Source organism: Drosophila subpulchrella, unplaced genomic scaffold, assembly GCF_014743375.2.
Source record: "Drosophila subpulchrella strain 33 F10 #4 breed RU33 unplaced genomic scaffold, RU_Dsub_v1.1 Primary Assembly Seq354, whole genome shotgun sequence".
Lineage (NCBI taxonomy): Eukaryota > Metazoa > Arthropoda > Insecta > Diptera > Drosophilidae > Drosophila > Drosophila subpulchrella.
In genome coordinates this window covers 6,625,286-6,637,934 of record NW_023665577.1, presented here as the reverse complement: position 1 = coordinate 6,637,934, position 12,649 = coordinate 6,625,286, and the positions used below count along the sequence as shown (strand labels likewise).

Sequence of the window (12,649 nt, the reverse complement as noted above, 5' to 3'; positions counted from 1 at the left end):
AAATAAAGGTATTCCAGCTTGGGGTATTCTTTTTCAAATTAGATATTTGAATGATATATAGTACTTTATATTGGTACAAATATTCTTTGATACTAGGGACATTAATCAATTGCATCTCTTTGGAGCGGCATAAATGAAAACCATAGAAAGAAATTTTATCTGAAAATTTGGAAGCTATAGCTCTTTATATTTGAATTCTATATTGATTCTTAAAATGGTTACGAGAGTTATATATATATATATTTATGATAAAGATCTTACTTATCTCTTTAAAAATGGTCCTTTAAAATTAGAGATCCTTTTCACAACTGATTTGAATGAATCTCCGCAGTATGCATTTGCTTACAATGCACATTTGTACATTTTTATTTAAAGTTTAGTAGATGGCATTTTTAAAATATACTTATGCATTCCATCCAAAACATTCGATGCATTTTAAAGTTAAATTACTTAATAAACTCTAAAAACAACACTTATATAAGTATAATATTTAATTTCTTAAAGCTTAAAACGTATTTAGTGGAAGAACACGAACTCATTTCGAGTAATTTGTATACATTTTCTCAAGCCAACTTCCTTGCCTCATAAAGCAGCGACAACCCAGTTTTGCAATTATATTATTCAAATATACATGAATTTAAAACGATTTCTGTGCCTGACGTACACTTACGTACATTTCCTTCTTTCGGCCAGTAAGTTAATTTAACAAAACTCCCTCAGCAGGAAGTTCCTTCCTGTCTGCAATATTTGCTTTCCTGGCGTCGGCGTAATTTAAATAATTCACTAATGACAGTTTTTGTGTGTGTGTCTGAGGGTATGAAGGTGTCAAGGGAGGGGTGGTGTTGTTATTTCGGAGTAATATGCGGTCTAAATTATTTATAAGACCAGGCGTCGCATGTATGTGCCACCCTGCACCGCAGTCGAGGCATTAGGGCACGCACCCAGCACGCACCACACTGCGTATGATTGATATGTTGAGCTGTTGACAGAGCCGTCGGTAATGGAATTCGAGGTGCTGGCCGAGGGGGGTGCCGAGTTTTCCGGGACACTGACAATTACATTTGGCCATCAAGTAAATAGAAAACAATGGGCCATACTTCAACTCCACTGCCAGCTGGTCTTTAATGTCCTGTGTTTATTGAATTCCCTTCGAATTGTGGCCTTATCGAATCTGTGCCATTGTTTTGCCTTCCATTTTCCCTTTTCGAGGAAATTTCCATCAGTTTTCAGTACTCATTGCACATCGATTCAATCGATAATGAATTGGTGGTCTGTTCCCCCACTGCTCCTTCGGCCAGCCCCCGCTCCTGTCCGCCCATTCACTTGGTACGTGCATTATTCAAATGTCATGGCAGCCAGGGCGCACTCACATGCCAGCCTGGCTGGGCAATTTAAGCGCGCCGAGTGCTCCCCGTCGAATCGAATCCTTTGTTTTCCCCTGTCTGGCTCATCCAACTGCCTGGCTTGGCTTGGCTTGGACTGGCCCAGCGGCTCCATCAATTGCCGGCCAAGTGCGAGGAGTGCCAGGAGTGGCCTGCCTCGCAATCCTTCTTTGGCTGCACAGATCGCCGAATAATTGCCGTCCATACGACCATACGACCTTCGATTATAAAGGTGACCCCATTCAGTCAGGCCTTACACAAAGCGAAAGTACGCAAATAAACACGTTTCACAAATATGGCACGATTCTGTAGCGTACTTATTGGCGCATTCAATAGCTCACATAAGGTGATGTTCTTAAGGAGGAATAAAAGAAAGGGACAAATATAATAATATTATTAACAATGATGATAATGTCGATATTTTTATAGAAAATGGCTATAGTTATTAACTCGAATTTAGTTGAAATTTTTTATTCTTACCATGGAATTTTATGTCTCCTTAAAGTGCACTTTTTATACAATATTATATTACATACCATACACATGAGCGGACCCACTCGGGTAAAGAAGTATAAGAAATGTGTATTTTATTCATAATTCTTAATTTCTACTCAACAAAATTTTGTTATATCCCCCTCTACCAAATTCTGGATCCGCCACTGACCATACACAGAAAACTACTTTAAAACCATTTGAGTTCTCCTAGTTTCAATACTGTAAACAATCATTATTTGCGGATTTTATATTTTAAAGACTACTGTGACTTATACTTTTAAATGTAGAAATGATTTATTTATTCTTATTTTTTCTAAAAATAATTAAAAATAGTAAATTTAATCAAAACCAACTTAAAAATCAAAGGAATCGGGTACAACACTTTAACGCAAATCATAACAGTCCCTTAAAAATAAAAATTAAATCACATTTATTTATTATTATCGTTCCTTAAAAGTTGTTTTCCCTTAATGGAGCTATTTAAAAAAATTTTAATTTTTTCTATACCACTTTTTGAGTAGCAAGCCCATGTCAGCCTAAAACCTGAATGTGAAATATTTTCGAGCGCTGTATAAGCAAGTCTAAAGCAATATTGGATGTGCGAATAAGTCTGCGGACAGCTGCAGGTGCATGTTCAACATATTCTCCCACAAAAAGTTTCAGTTGCAAATTCCTTGGGCGGCGGTGGCGATGGTGGTGCAAAATGTATCTAATGCGCATATTTTAACTTATTTTCAACGGAAATCACTAATAAAAACAGTTGAAAAAGAGCTGTTGAAAAGTTGCGAAACAAAATGGCGTCAGCTTTAGCTATCTGCTATCTGGCATGCACAGTGGAAACACACATCCCAGCCACCCCCTGAATGTGTGTTACATAATCAGCTTACCTTTCGCTGATGCCTTTTCTTGTCGCTGAATCCGACTTTGTTTCACAGTCACAGTTGCCGTACCGCTGAGGGATTTGCCGGATATCATTCACACGGCACTTGACTAAAAACTCTTTTGCAATTCGAACGGTATGCAAAATAAGCTGCCAGTTAAGTGCAGCAAAAAAATTAAAGGAGGTAAATACGAATAGTTTTAGCACATTGCCGGTTGGCTAATGATTATGGGGTAGCATTATGCCATATTCGCACGTTGCCGCCATATTCGAGTGGCGGGCCTTTTAGCCACTCAATCATTTGGCCATAACGCAACTAAATCGCCGCCAATAAAGCCACCAAAATGCCTCTGCTACCAAGTAGCCACGGCCAGCAGGAGTTAAAAGCCAAGTAGGCTAGACCAGGTCAACACCGAGTCGATGTCGAGATACCCTGGCACTTTAATCGGACTAACATATTTCATTCAACGGAATCAAAACAAAATAATTGATTTAAGCTTTCAATAAAAATATAAAATATGGCCATTTCTTACCATAAATCTAATCAGTTTCATTAGTATTTATTAACAGCTTTCTATGTTGATAACAAAAGTGCTTTAATCAAATTGTCGAACAGAAATGGGAATTGATTGAATTGTTATCCTATTGAGAAAGATAATTTTTAGAAAACTAAGTATTTAATATATTTTACCATGCATGTTACTACTTTTAATTACTACTTGTTATTTATTACTTATTATTTTCACTTATTTTTACTGCTTATTCTTACTACTTACTACCCTCACTACTTTTTTAATATTAGCTTTCGATCTTCATCACTGAAGTCATTAATTAAATGAAGTCATTAATTTAATGCATCATTATTGATAAGTTCAATATTATAATATTCAGTAGAAATTAGGTATTTAAATAAATCATTTAGACTGCATGATTTGCACAACATATTTTTACTACACGTAAAAAGTTCTGACGTTCTCATCTCAGTTGAAAATGTTTTTAAAACTAGAACGACATTTTTAAGTTGAAAATCTTTTTATTTTGCTCGAATCAAGTTGATTTGGCGGTATTGAAGTACATTGTATGTACAAATAAACTATTACTTCAGTCCTTAGTGTATACTTATTAAAAAGTTGTTAAATAAATTCAATTTACCTTTTCTCTTCTCACCATTTCGTTCTTATATTGATACCAAAATGTACTTAACAGTGTAAGTAAGAACGAATGTTCTCAATTCAAGAACATTGTTCTTAGATAGTTTTCTCTGTGTACGCTAAATATGTTCTGTCCGCTTATAAAAAATCCCATTTAATTAAATGTTAGCTATAAAAAAATATTAGTGAGAAATCTGCTTAATTAGGACAAATTTAATTAAATGCAGTGGTATGCGGTAAGTGGCATGGCCATAAAAATGTGAAAGTTATAAAAAGTTTCATCTGTTTCATCTGGGGATGATTAAATCAAGAAGCTTGAAAAGTGCGATTTGGCTAAACTAGCTTCATGGTTTTGTGGTTCCCTTGGCGAGGGTATGACCACCATCAGCATCTTCTTCAAGTGCAGCTCAAACAAGAGTTTAAGGGTTGAGCAGTGGGGGGTTTTTGGGGTCGTAGGGGGTGGCAAAATAGTGGGTGTGGATGGAAATGGGTGCCATGGGGGAAATGCTCCTAGTGTGGCCTACTTCTGTTTCTGCTTTTGCGGCTGCCTAGAAGCGTTTTTCTTTGTGAACGGGTGTGTGTGTGTGTGTGTGTCTATGCGAGTGTGCCACTTTGTGCTGCTTTCCCTTCCTTTCTTTTATTTTATTTTTTATAGAAAAATCAATTTTGCTCCTTTTATGAACATCCCAAGCAGCTGAGAATGCAACGAAGTCACGTCTTTCATTTTCCTAAATGATTTTTTACGAATCGTGCGTTTTTTGTTTGCCAATTTCGATAGGCTATGGTCAGAAAGAGATGTTTTGGTTTCCAATATATGGGACATATATGCATAGGCTCACCATCAATCTTTCAAAATTGGTTCACCTGTTTCGGTCCCAAAAAGCTCACATAATCACATGTGGTTCGGTTTGTTCGTTTTGGCTTAGCAGCCTGCCGTAATCTAATGGCAACAACAAAGGACTCTTGATTATTGCTGAAATGCTGTTTAGTCGCAGACAGATGTTGTCCGTTTTCTGCGTTTCGGGTGAGTGTCACGTATCCCCTTCGCCAAGCTGGAAACAATGGTGGCACAAAAAAGCGGATCCACAGCCCCTTTCATGCCCGAGATACACCCGAGATACCCCAGATACCCCAGAGAACCAGAGACCATTGTTGTAGACCCCTATTTTTTATTTATCTATGCCGAGAGGGAACTAGAGAAGTGCAAGCTATCTCAATCTCGGACCCACACGTATATGTATATATGTATCCACAAGATGCGCCAGTCACCCTGAGTCGACACGCCCACAACGCCCCCTAATCGATATTAATAATGCGCAGCATATGAATGCTGTTCAATAAATTTCCATTTCTTGCTCGGTTCAATTGAAGATTGGAGATTGGCTGGCTATGGCAGCGAATTCAGTCGTCGTCAGTCAATTCAAGTAAATCCCCAGCAAATCCCTACACCACCTCCAGGGCCATTCCCCAGTTCCCAGAAAAGTCCGATCCGCCAAGTTAGTGGAGACGTTGCAAATGCCTCATTAATAACATGAGCACACAGACGTTCCCCGGGGAATACATATTCATGAAGGCTCTTACGTAAATGCTGAGAAGTTTCTGTGTCCTAACTATGAATCCGGAATGATAACGCAGGGAGGGCGAACCCGAGACCTCATTGAATCTCTTTGAGTTGAGCAGGGAAACCAAACGCCAGACGAAGAAAAGTTCAAGTCCTGGAATTTCTCAAAGCTGTCACCCGGATAATTTAGGAGTCGGCATAACTGAGTAAAGTTTTCAGGCGTCCGTCATTGCACAATCCGAGCTCATGAAAGAGAAAACCATACATATCTGTGAAGGATGCAAGCATTAATATTGCACTAGAGGCGGATATTATCTAAATTTGAATATGTTATTAAAAGGAATTTATGGCCCCGCCAGCATATTCCGCTTTTTTGCTTGGCGGCCCCTAAAGATGAGGCATCTCATAATAAATTGCGAACCCACATACGCGTTTGCTAAGAAGGATACGCCAACTCACACAAGTACAGATGAGTTCGCAAAAATATAAGAGATTATAAGGAAAAGAAAATAATGGAGTATAAAAGTAATACTAATGAATACATTACAAATTATTATGCAAATACAATTTATTTACCTAAGAAAAAAAATATTTTTCCCCTCTTACTTCCTATTATTTTGAACATAGCTGTATATCTTTTGCCCAAGGAAACGCGTGCGATTTTTAATGGTCAGACATTTGGTTTAATACGGCTGTTAGAACATCATATTAAAGGACCCAAGTATCTTCAGACATATGTGCCGAGTTAAACGGCGAGAGAAGGCAGAGTGAAGAGATTTTTTAAATTTCCCAAGAACGTTACACGAAATTGGTAGCTTCGGGGAACTGTATCTAAAACTCCCCTTAATTTCGTCAGATTATCGCGAAAACACTTTGAATTAACAACATTTAAAGTTTTAACTGCACATTAAGGAATTCCGTTTTGAGTACACCCCCATTTTGCCAGCCCCACAATCGCAATTAAGCTGCCAAATGTAAAGCGAGAAGGAGGATTCGCTTGAGAAGAGCGCTCCACGGGGCGTATGAGTTATTATGTGAGTGGCGGTGGGAAGCAGGCCCCCTGTTCGTCTGTTAGTTTGTCTGTGTGTTTTTGTCTGGGCCCGTGAAACAAACAGGGCAAACAAAGCTTTTATTCAAAGCAATTCACGTATATAAAACATTTATCTTTATGGCCGTCTTCAAGTGTAGTCGTGTCTACGTGAAAAAACAGAGGAAAACCAAGGAAAATGAGACGGAGTGAGTGAAAGGACCACGTGTGTTTATTTTGGTTTAAATTGTCAACAATGTCACATTGTTTGGCACTAATTTGGCCGCAAGAGAAGATTAAATTTCGAAGCCGTTTCTTTTGCAAATTTAATTACAGCTGCGTGTCCTTTTGCCTGCCATTGCAGTCACTTCAAAGTGCTGCTGCTGCTGCTGCTACTGCAACAAGGACATGCAGCAAAACAATTTTTGTTGACAATCAAGTGCAGCAGAAGAGAGAGCAGCGTGCAAGGACATTCAGCCAGCATCCCGAGCATAATGCAACAAATTTCAATGAGAGACCACCTGCCGCCAGGCCAGCCGAAGAGCCACCAAATGCCACCCGAATGCCGCCCAAAGACCACCCAAATGCCACCCAATCCAACCCACTCAGAGCCCAATGAAATGCCTGGGGTGTGGCCTCGGTCACGACACGTTGCACTTGTTGTTGGCCGTGTTTTTGTCGGTTATGTTGCCGATGGATGGGTGGTGCTGCTTCCTCCTATCTTCTTCCTACTGGTGGTGCATCCGCCGCATCCGTCAGTGGCAGGACATGCCGGCAGGAGCAGCTCAGCTGGCACATCCAACGGATATTGTTGAGCCACAAGGCTATAATGCCGATCCACCCACATTGTCCGCCTCCTGCCAATCCATCTAGTCTCAGAGCCTCACCCACCCATCCATTCATTTACTTTCGGACAGTCCATCATGCATTTTTGGGCCAGCTGTCGCTGTTTTAATTTCGTAATTACAAATCCTTTCCTTTCTCTCTCTAGGCCTTTGGCCCGCTGCCAAAAGTCATTTTCTTGCCAACCATTTGTCGAGGATCCGGCTTGCCAATATTTTGCAATGATTTCTGACAGTTCTTGCGGCCGGCCATGCCAATTATCAAAGCCTTAAGGATATTTGATTTAATTAAACCACACAAAAACACAAAATGGGAGCAGCTCAAAACTAATTACGAAATTCCTCGTTTCGTCGGTTGCCAGTGACAGCCAATTATAGAAGAAAGGCATATTTTGCTAGCCAGGACCTTGCGGTTCGACTTTCGAAGGCTATCTAAATCGATTATTGACTTCTTCTGCAAGATTCATATGAAGAAAACTGCTTGCATTTAGCCTAAAAGTCAGAAATATAAATAAAACTAAATAGTAAAACCAGTTTTTATAAATATGAATACAATTGTCAAATTGTCAATGCAATTTTTGCATATTATTGCCTTTAAAACCTTAAAAAATCATTTGAATAAAGTCCTATAAATGCATCCTTCTGGGAATTAAACTAACATATTTTTCAATAATATTTTTTCCGGCTCACTTTCATTACCTTTTTACAGAGCATCAAAAAAATGGTGTGAAATTGTAAACGTATGATTGTATTTTTTCCTTAAAAAATATATTTCCTTTTGCCATAACAAATATGTCTGAATTAAAAACAATCAATTTCAAAAAAGGCAATCATTTATTTTCATAGCTGTTTTTCTTTGAATATTAAAAAATAAAATGTATTGGTTGGATATTATTACAACTTTGGAATTTCATAAAAGTATTTGCAACTGGAAACCATTTCACTTGTTTTTTTTGCCTATAAAAACATTTTCAATATTAAAACCTCTCCAATAAATTTCATTTCGATTTAAGCACACAAGAATATAAATTATTTATACAAGCACTTATACATTTTTGCTCTCATTGCCTGAATTGTGCCATTGTGTACAATAGTCGACCTTTTTGTTGCCCGAAGTGTCTTTTTACATTCATTACACGATCGCGCTGTTCTGCTGTCTTATTTGCTGTCCTTCCAATTTGTTATCCCTGCGGACAAAGTGGGGTGTGAACCTGCCTAAATGCTGCCGTTTTAATAAGCGTGTTTCACCGGATATTCCAGCGTTTAACGCCTGGCTACAAATTGTCGGGATTGCTCCGTTCTGTTCCCTGCCGTCCTTCGTTTCCGTTTTTTTGTTGTGCTCCTCTTTTTTAACAATGTGACATGTTGCCGTTGTCCAGTCCAGATCCATATATTTTTATTACAAAGCGTTCCTTATACCCTTGTCCGCTAAACTCTGGAGGCGTCCTAGCTCGGGCTTACACTGTTAAAAAATATAATGTGTCTCATAAGAAAAACGTCTTTTAGAACTACATTTAACTGCACTTCTTGAATATCTTCCTAAAACAAAAATGAATTGTTATAATATAGGTTTTCTTGGTCCTAATGTCATAATATTAACGACAATTTCAATTCAGGCTAGTTTATTAACCAGTTGTTTTGAAATTTGAATAAATATTAAAAAATAAAGTTACATAAGTAAGATTATACAAATTAGTTTACCAAATCAATTTATTTTTCTACAAAAAAGTATTTGTTTCCCACTTACTTCCTATTATTTTGAACATAGCTTACACGGTTAAAATAAGTATGATATATTGGATAAAGGAAATACCCTCTTAAAAATATTTTTAAATATATTTCTTGAAAAGGTTTTCAAATCAGGATAGTATAAGAACCAGAAGTATTGATGTGTAATATTAAATTATTGAAATGAAAGAAATGTAAAAGTTGTAATTAAATCATAAATGATTGTTTTTATGTTAGAAGTATTTTTTTTTACTCGTATATTAAATATTTCTCGATAAACTTAAATAGACATTCAGGAAGAAGATAATTTGTATTTTAATCAATTGTAATTCTAGGCTTTATAACAATAGTCTTTTTTGTATAGGACCTTTATTATTCATTCAATATTAAGAGTTCTCTACTGAAATTTATCCAAATTTGTTTTTCTGATATCCACTATTTTTTTTCCCTGTGTAGGTGGGTGGCCGGGCCAGTTAGCATGTAGCTCACCTAAACAAGACGAACATTTGTATATTTCACAATTTCCGTTTCTGTTCCGGAACGTTGTCGCTTGCCGTTGTTCGTGTCACATATTTTTTTCGCCTCGCTTTCTGCTGGCTTCATTTTTTTATTCGCCTCTTTTTGCTGGCCTTTTCCCTACGACAGAAAAAAAACCAGCAAAATGGGACATTCGGGAGCTTTCAACGCAATTTGAAAGGACTCCGCCCCCGCAATTTCGCATTGTTTGTCTGTGCGGCAACTTTGTCAGAACCTCGCTCCAAGTGCAACGCGCCGGAAACTAAAAGCACCCAGCAGCAGAAATAAAAAAAAAGAATCCTGACAAACATGCAAATAAGTCGACATCGTTTCCATCGTGTCCATGCTAGTTCTCCCGGTTATGGCAATCTGTAAACCGGGGAAGCGGCAAAAACAACATAATAATTTCTTAAAAGTTATTGTGGCTGCCCGCTTTTTGCTTAGCCGCCATTGTCTATGCACGGACCACCCTAAACCACATCCGAAACCACCCTAGGCCACCCGAAACCAACCACCCACTTACCTGCTGAGATTTATGGGCTCCTCCACAGTGGGCTTTCAATTCTCCTGAAACCTGGCAAAACGCATCGCTAGGAAAAACGCTCGTCTGGCAGGATGCCTCAACTTTTTGTTTGTTTTCGCCCCGACTGGCTCGCCTTTGTCTTTCGGCCTTTTTAATGAATTGTTGTCGCTGGCAAAGCATTTTGTAATTTATTTAATTAAACTTTTTCGCTCTTTTCTGCACCGCTTGAGACAAAAGTTTCCGCCTCGTGCTTTTGAAGTTTCCGCGAGATGATAAATTTGAAAGGACAAACGGAATGGATGGGAAATGACGAAACGAACCTACGATGACAAAGCCTACAATTCTTTGAAAGAAGAATAATAAACACGGCATTTTTCTACACATCCTAGATATTTTGATGTTTTATAAATTCATCAAATTAATTTATATATTTATACATTCCTTTAGCTTGCAATATTCACAGTTTAGAAATGCATCAGAAGATTTTTGTCCACTACCTTTATATATGTTTAATTTTTTTCTTTGGTTCTTTGGCATTTTATAAACTCATAAAAATATTTACAAGAATTTCATGCTCAATAAATCTTAACTCAATCGTGCAGCTAGCCATATTCACCATTTAAAAATACATCACAAGAATTTAGAAAATCCCAGACACGCATGTTCATTATTTAATATTTATAACTCTCTTAAGGGAACTCTTGAGTAAATGTCACAGATTTGAACAAGGTCGCATAAGCAGTTAATCTGGAGAAAACCTTAATAAAGGACAAGGCATTGAATGTTGTCATTTAGTAAAGGCTTTCCGTTTCCCTCAGCTGCTCCACAACATCTTGAAAGCTGACAAAGAGTTTAGAAAAACAGTTGGGTCCATTGGCAGCCTGGACAAAGGCAATCCCTTTGGCAAGATTATGACAAATGTGCCAAATCATTTGTCTAATTTGTGGACCCAAAATGTTGAATGGATAGGAAGAGGAACAGGAACAGTACCGAGAAGTAAAGACCAAAATTGATTTGCTGCAGGGGCTGGGGCAGCGGGAAATTACAAAGGCGATCGGAATGCGAGTCGAACTCAATATCCCGGACCGGAGGACAGGATGTGGCCACTGTGGAGTCGGGTCCTTGGTAATTTCACCCGTTTTATGTGGCCAATAAATGTTTTATCTTCGTATCCAAATTGCCGCCAGCTGCGTGCATGCGTGCCGATAAGGACTGGCCCCCATATCTCTCCCTTTTCCGATCCCCCAGCCCAGAAACGATGCCAAAATTGGTGGCAAGGCTGCAGTGCGTCGCTCTGGCTGCCGAAAGCAAATCGATTTATTGGCCATTAAGCCCTGGCATTTGCCACTAATATTTCAGCCCACTTGCATTTGCCGTTGGACCAAGGTTTATCGCCTTAAATGTGTAAAATAATTTCGCTGTCCTGCGGCTGAATTTGAATGTATCTGAATGTATTCTGTATCTGTATCCGAATTGTCGGCCATTATTGTTGTCCTTAGGCGGTGCGTGACTTTTGCCAGCCCCCTGCATTTGGATTACGACTGCAAATTGCCTATTAAAGCCGAAGAGCGCCCCCAGCCCAGTGCCACTTTTTGGTCACGTTCTGGCTTTTAATTTGAATTTTAACAGCTCGCCAGACGCTTTTGGACGGCCAGACAAATGAAAACGCAATTAAATCATTCTTATTGAGCCATTGATTTAAATTTATCGCTTATTTTTAAGTATTATGACAGCCATCAAAGGAATGGCGAACGAATTGGAAATTTTTGGTATGTTCAAATTGGTTTTGAAGGGGGATAGAAGACTGTGAGTGTGTTTTAAACTTTTACCGAATTATTGTTGAATGGATGCTGTTGAAAAAAAAAAAATACAATAAACTATAGTTAAAGTTTTTTTAGTGTCAGTAGTATTTATATTCAATAAATGGTTGTTTAATAAATGCATTGATAGCAAAAATCAATATCTACACATTGCCTTCAAAATGTTACTTATTTACTAAAGCTATATTTTAATTTAAAGATGCAACAGTTCATTTTTAAATTAATGTGATAAGTCCTCAAATTAACTTAGTGATTAACTAAATATTTCCACATTAGAGACTAATAAAAGCTGCAAATTGACTACAATATTTATGGTTTTACTACATTCTTAAAATTAGGAACTAGTTTTGTAGTACACAACTGGATTTGATAATTAACACCATATAAATCAATACCTGATTAGCAAACCCACACACAATTTGCATACACACACAGTTTAAGCGTTTGGGAAATCGAATGACTGAATACCAAGTTAATACCGGAAAACAGCCTCTACAGGCTATAAGTTAATTTTGGTCGCCCCATTGCCACTGTCGGTTGTTTAATAAATGCGTAGCCATGTGGACTGGGCATCAATTATGATGGCTTGTCAATTAATTGAAAGCCAATCGGATTGCATCGGACACAATCCTCTGGGATGGAGCAGTGGCACTAATTGGGGTTAATAAAACAAACAATGAATCCGCACTGAGCTGGGCTCATCATGGAAAGCTGATCGGATGGG

General features: G+C 38.1%; 1 protein-coding gene across 1 annotated transcript in view; it reads left to right on the top strand.

Annotated features, from left to right (window-relative positions):
* The window catches only part of LOC119560642 (protein tipE), a 36,682-nt gene that overhangs the window by 3,995 nt on the left and 20,038 nt on the right, over positions 1-12,649 (top strand). The gene's annotated exons all lie outside the window — the stretch shown is intronic.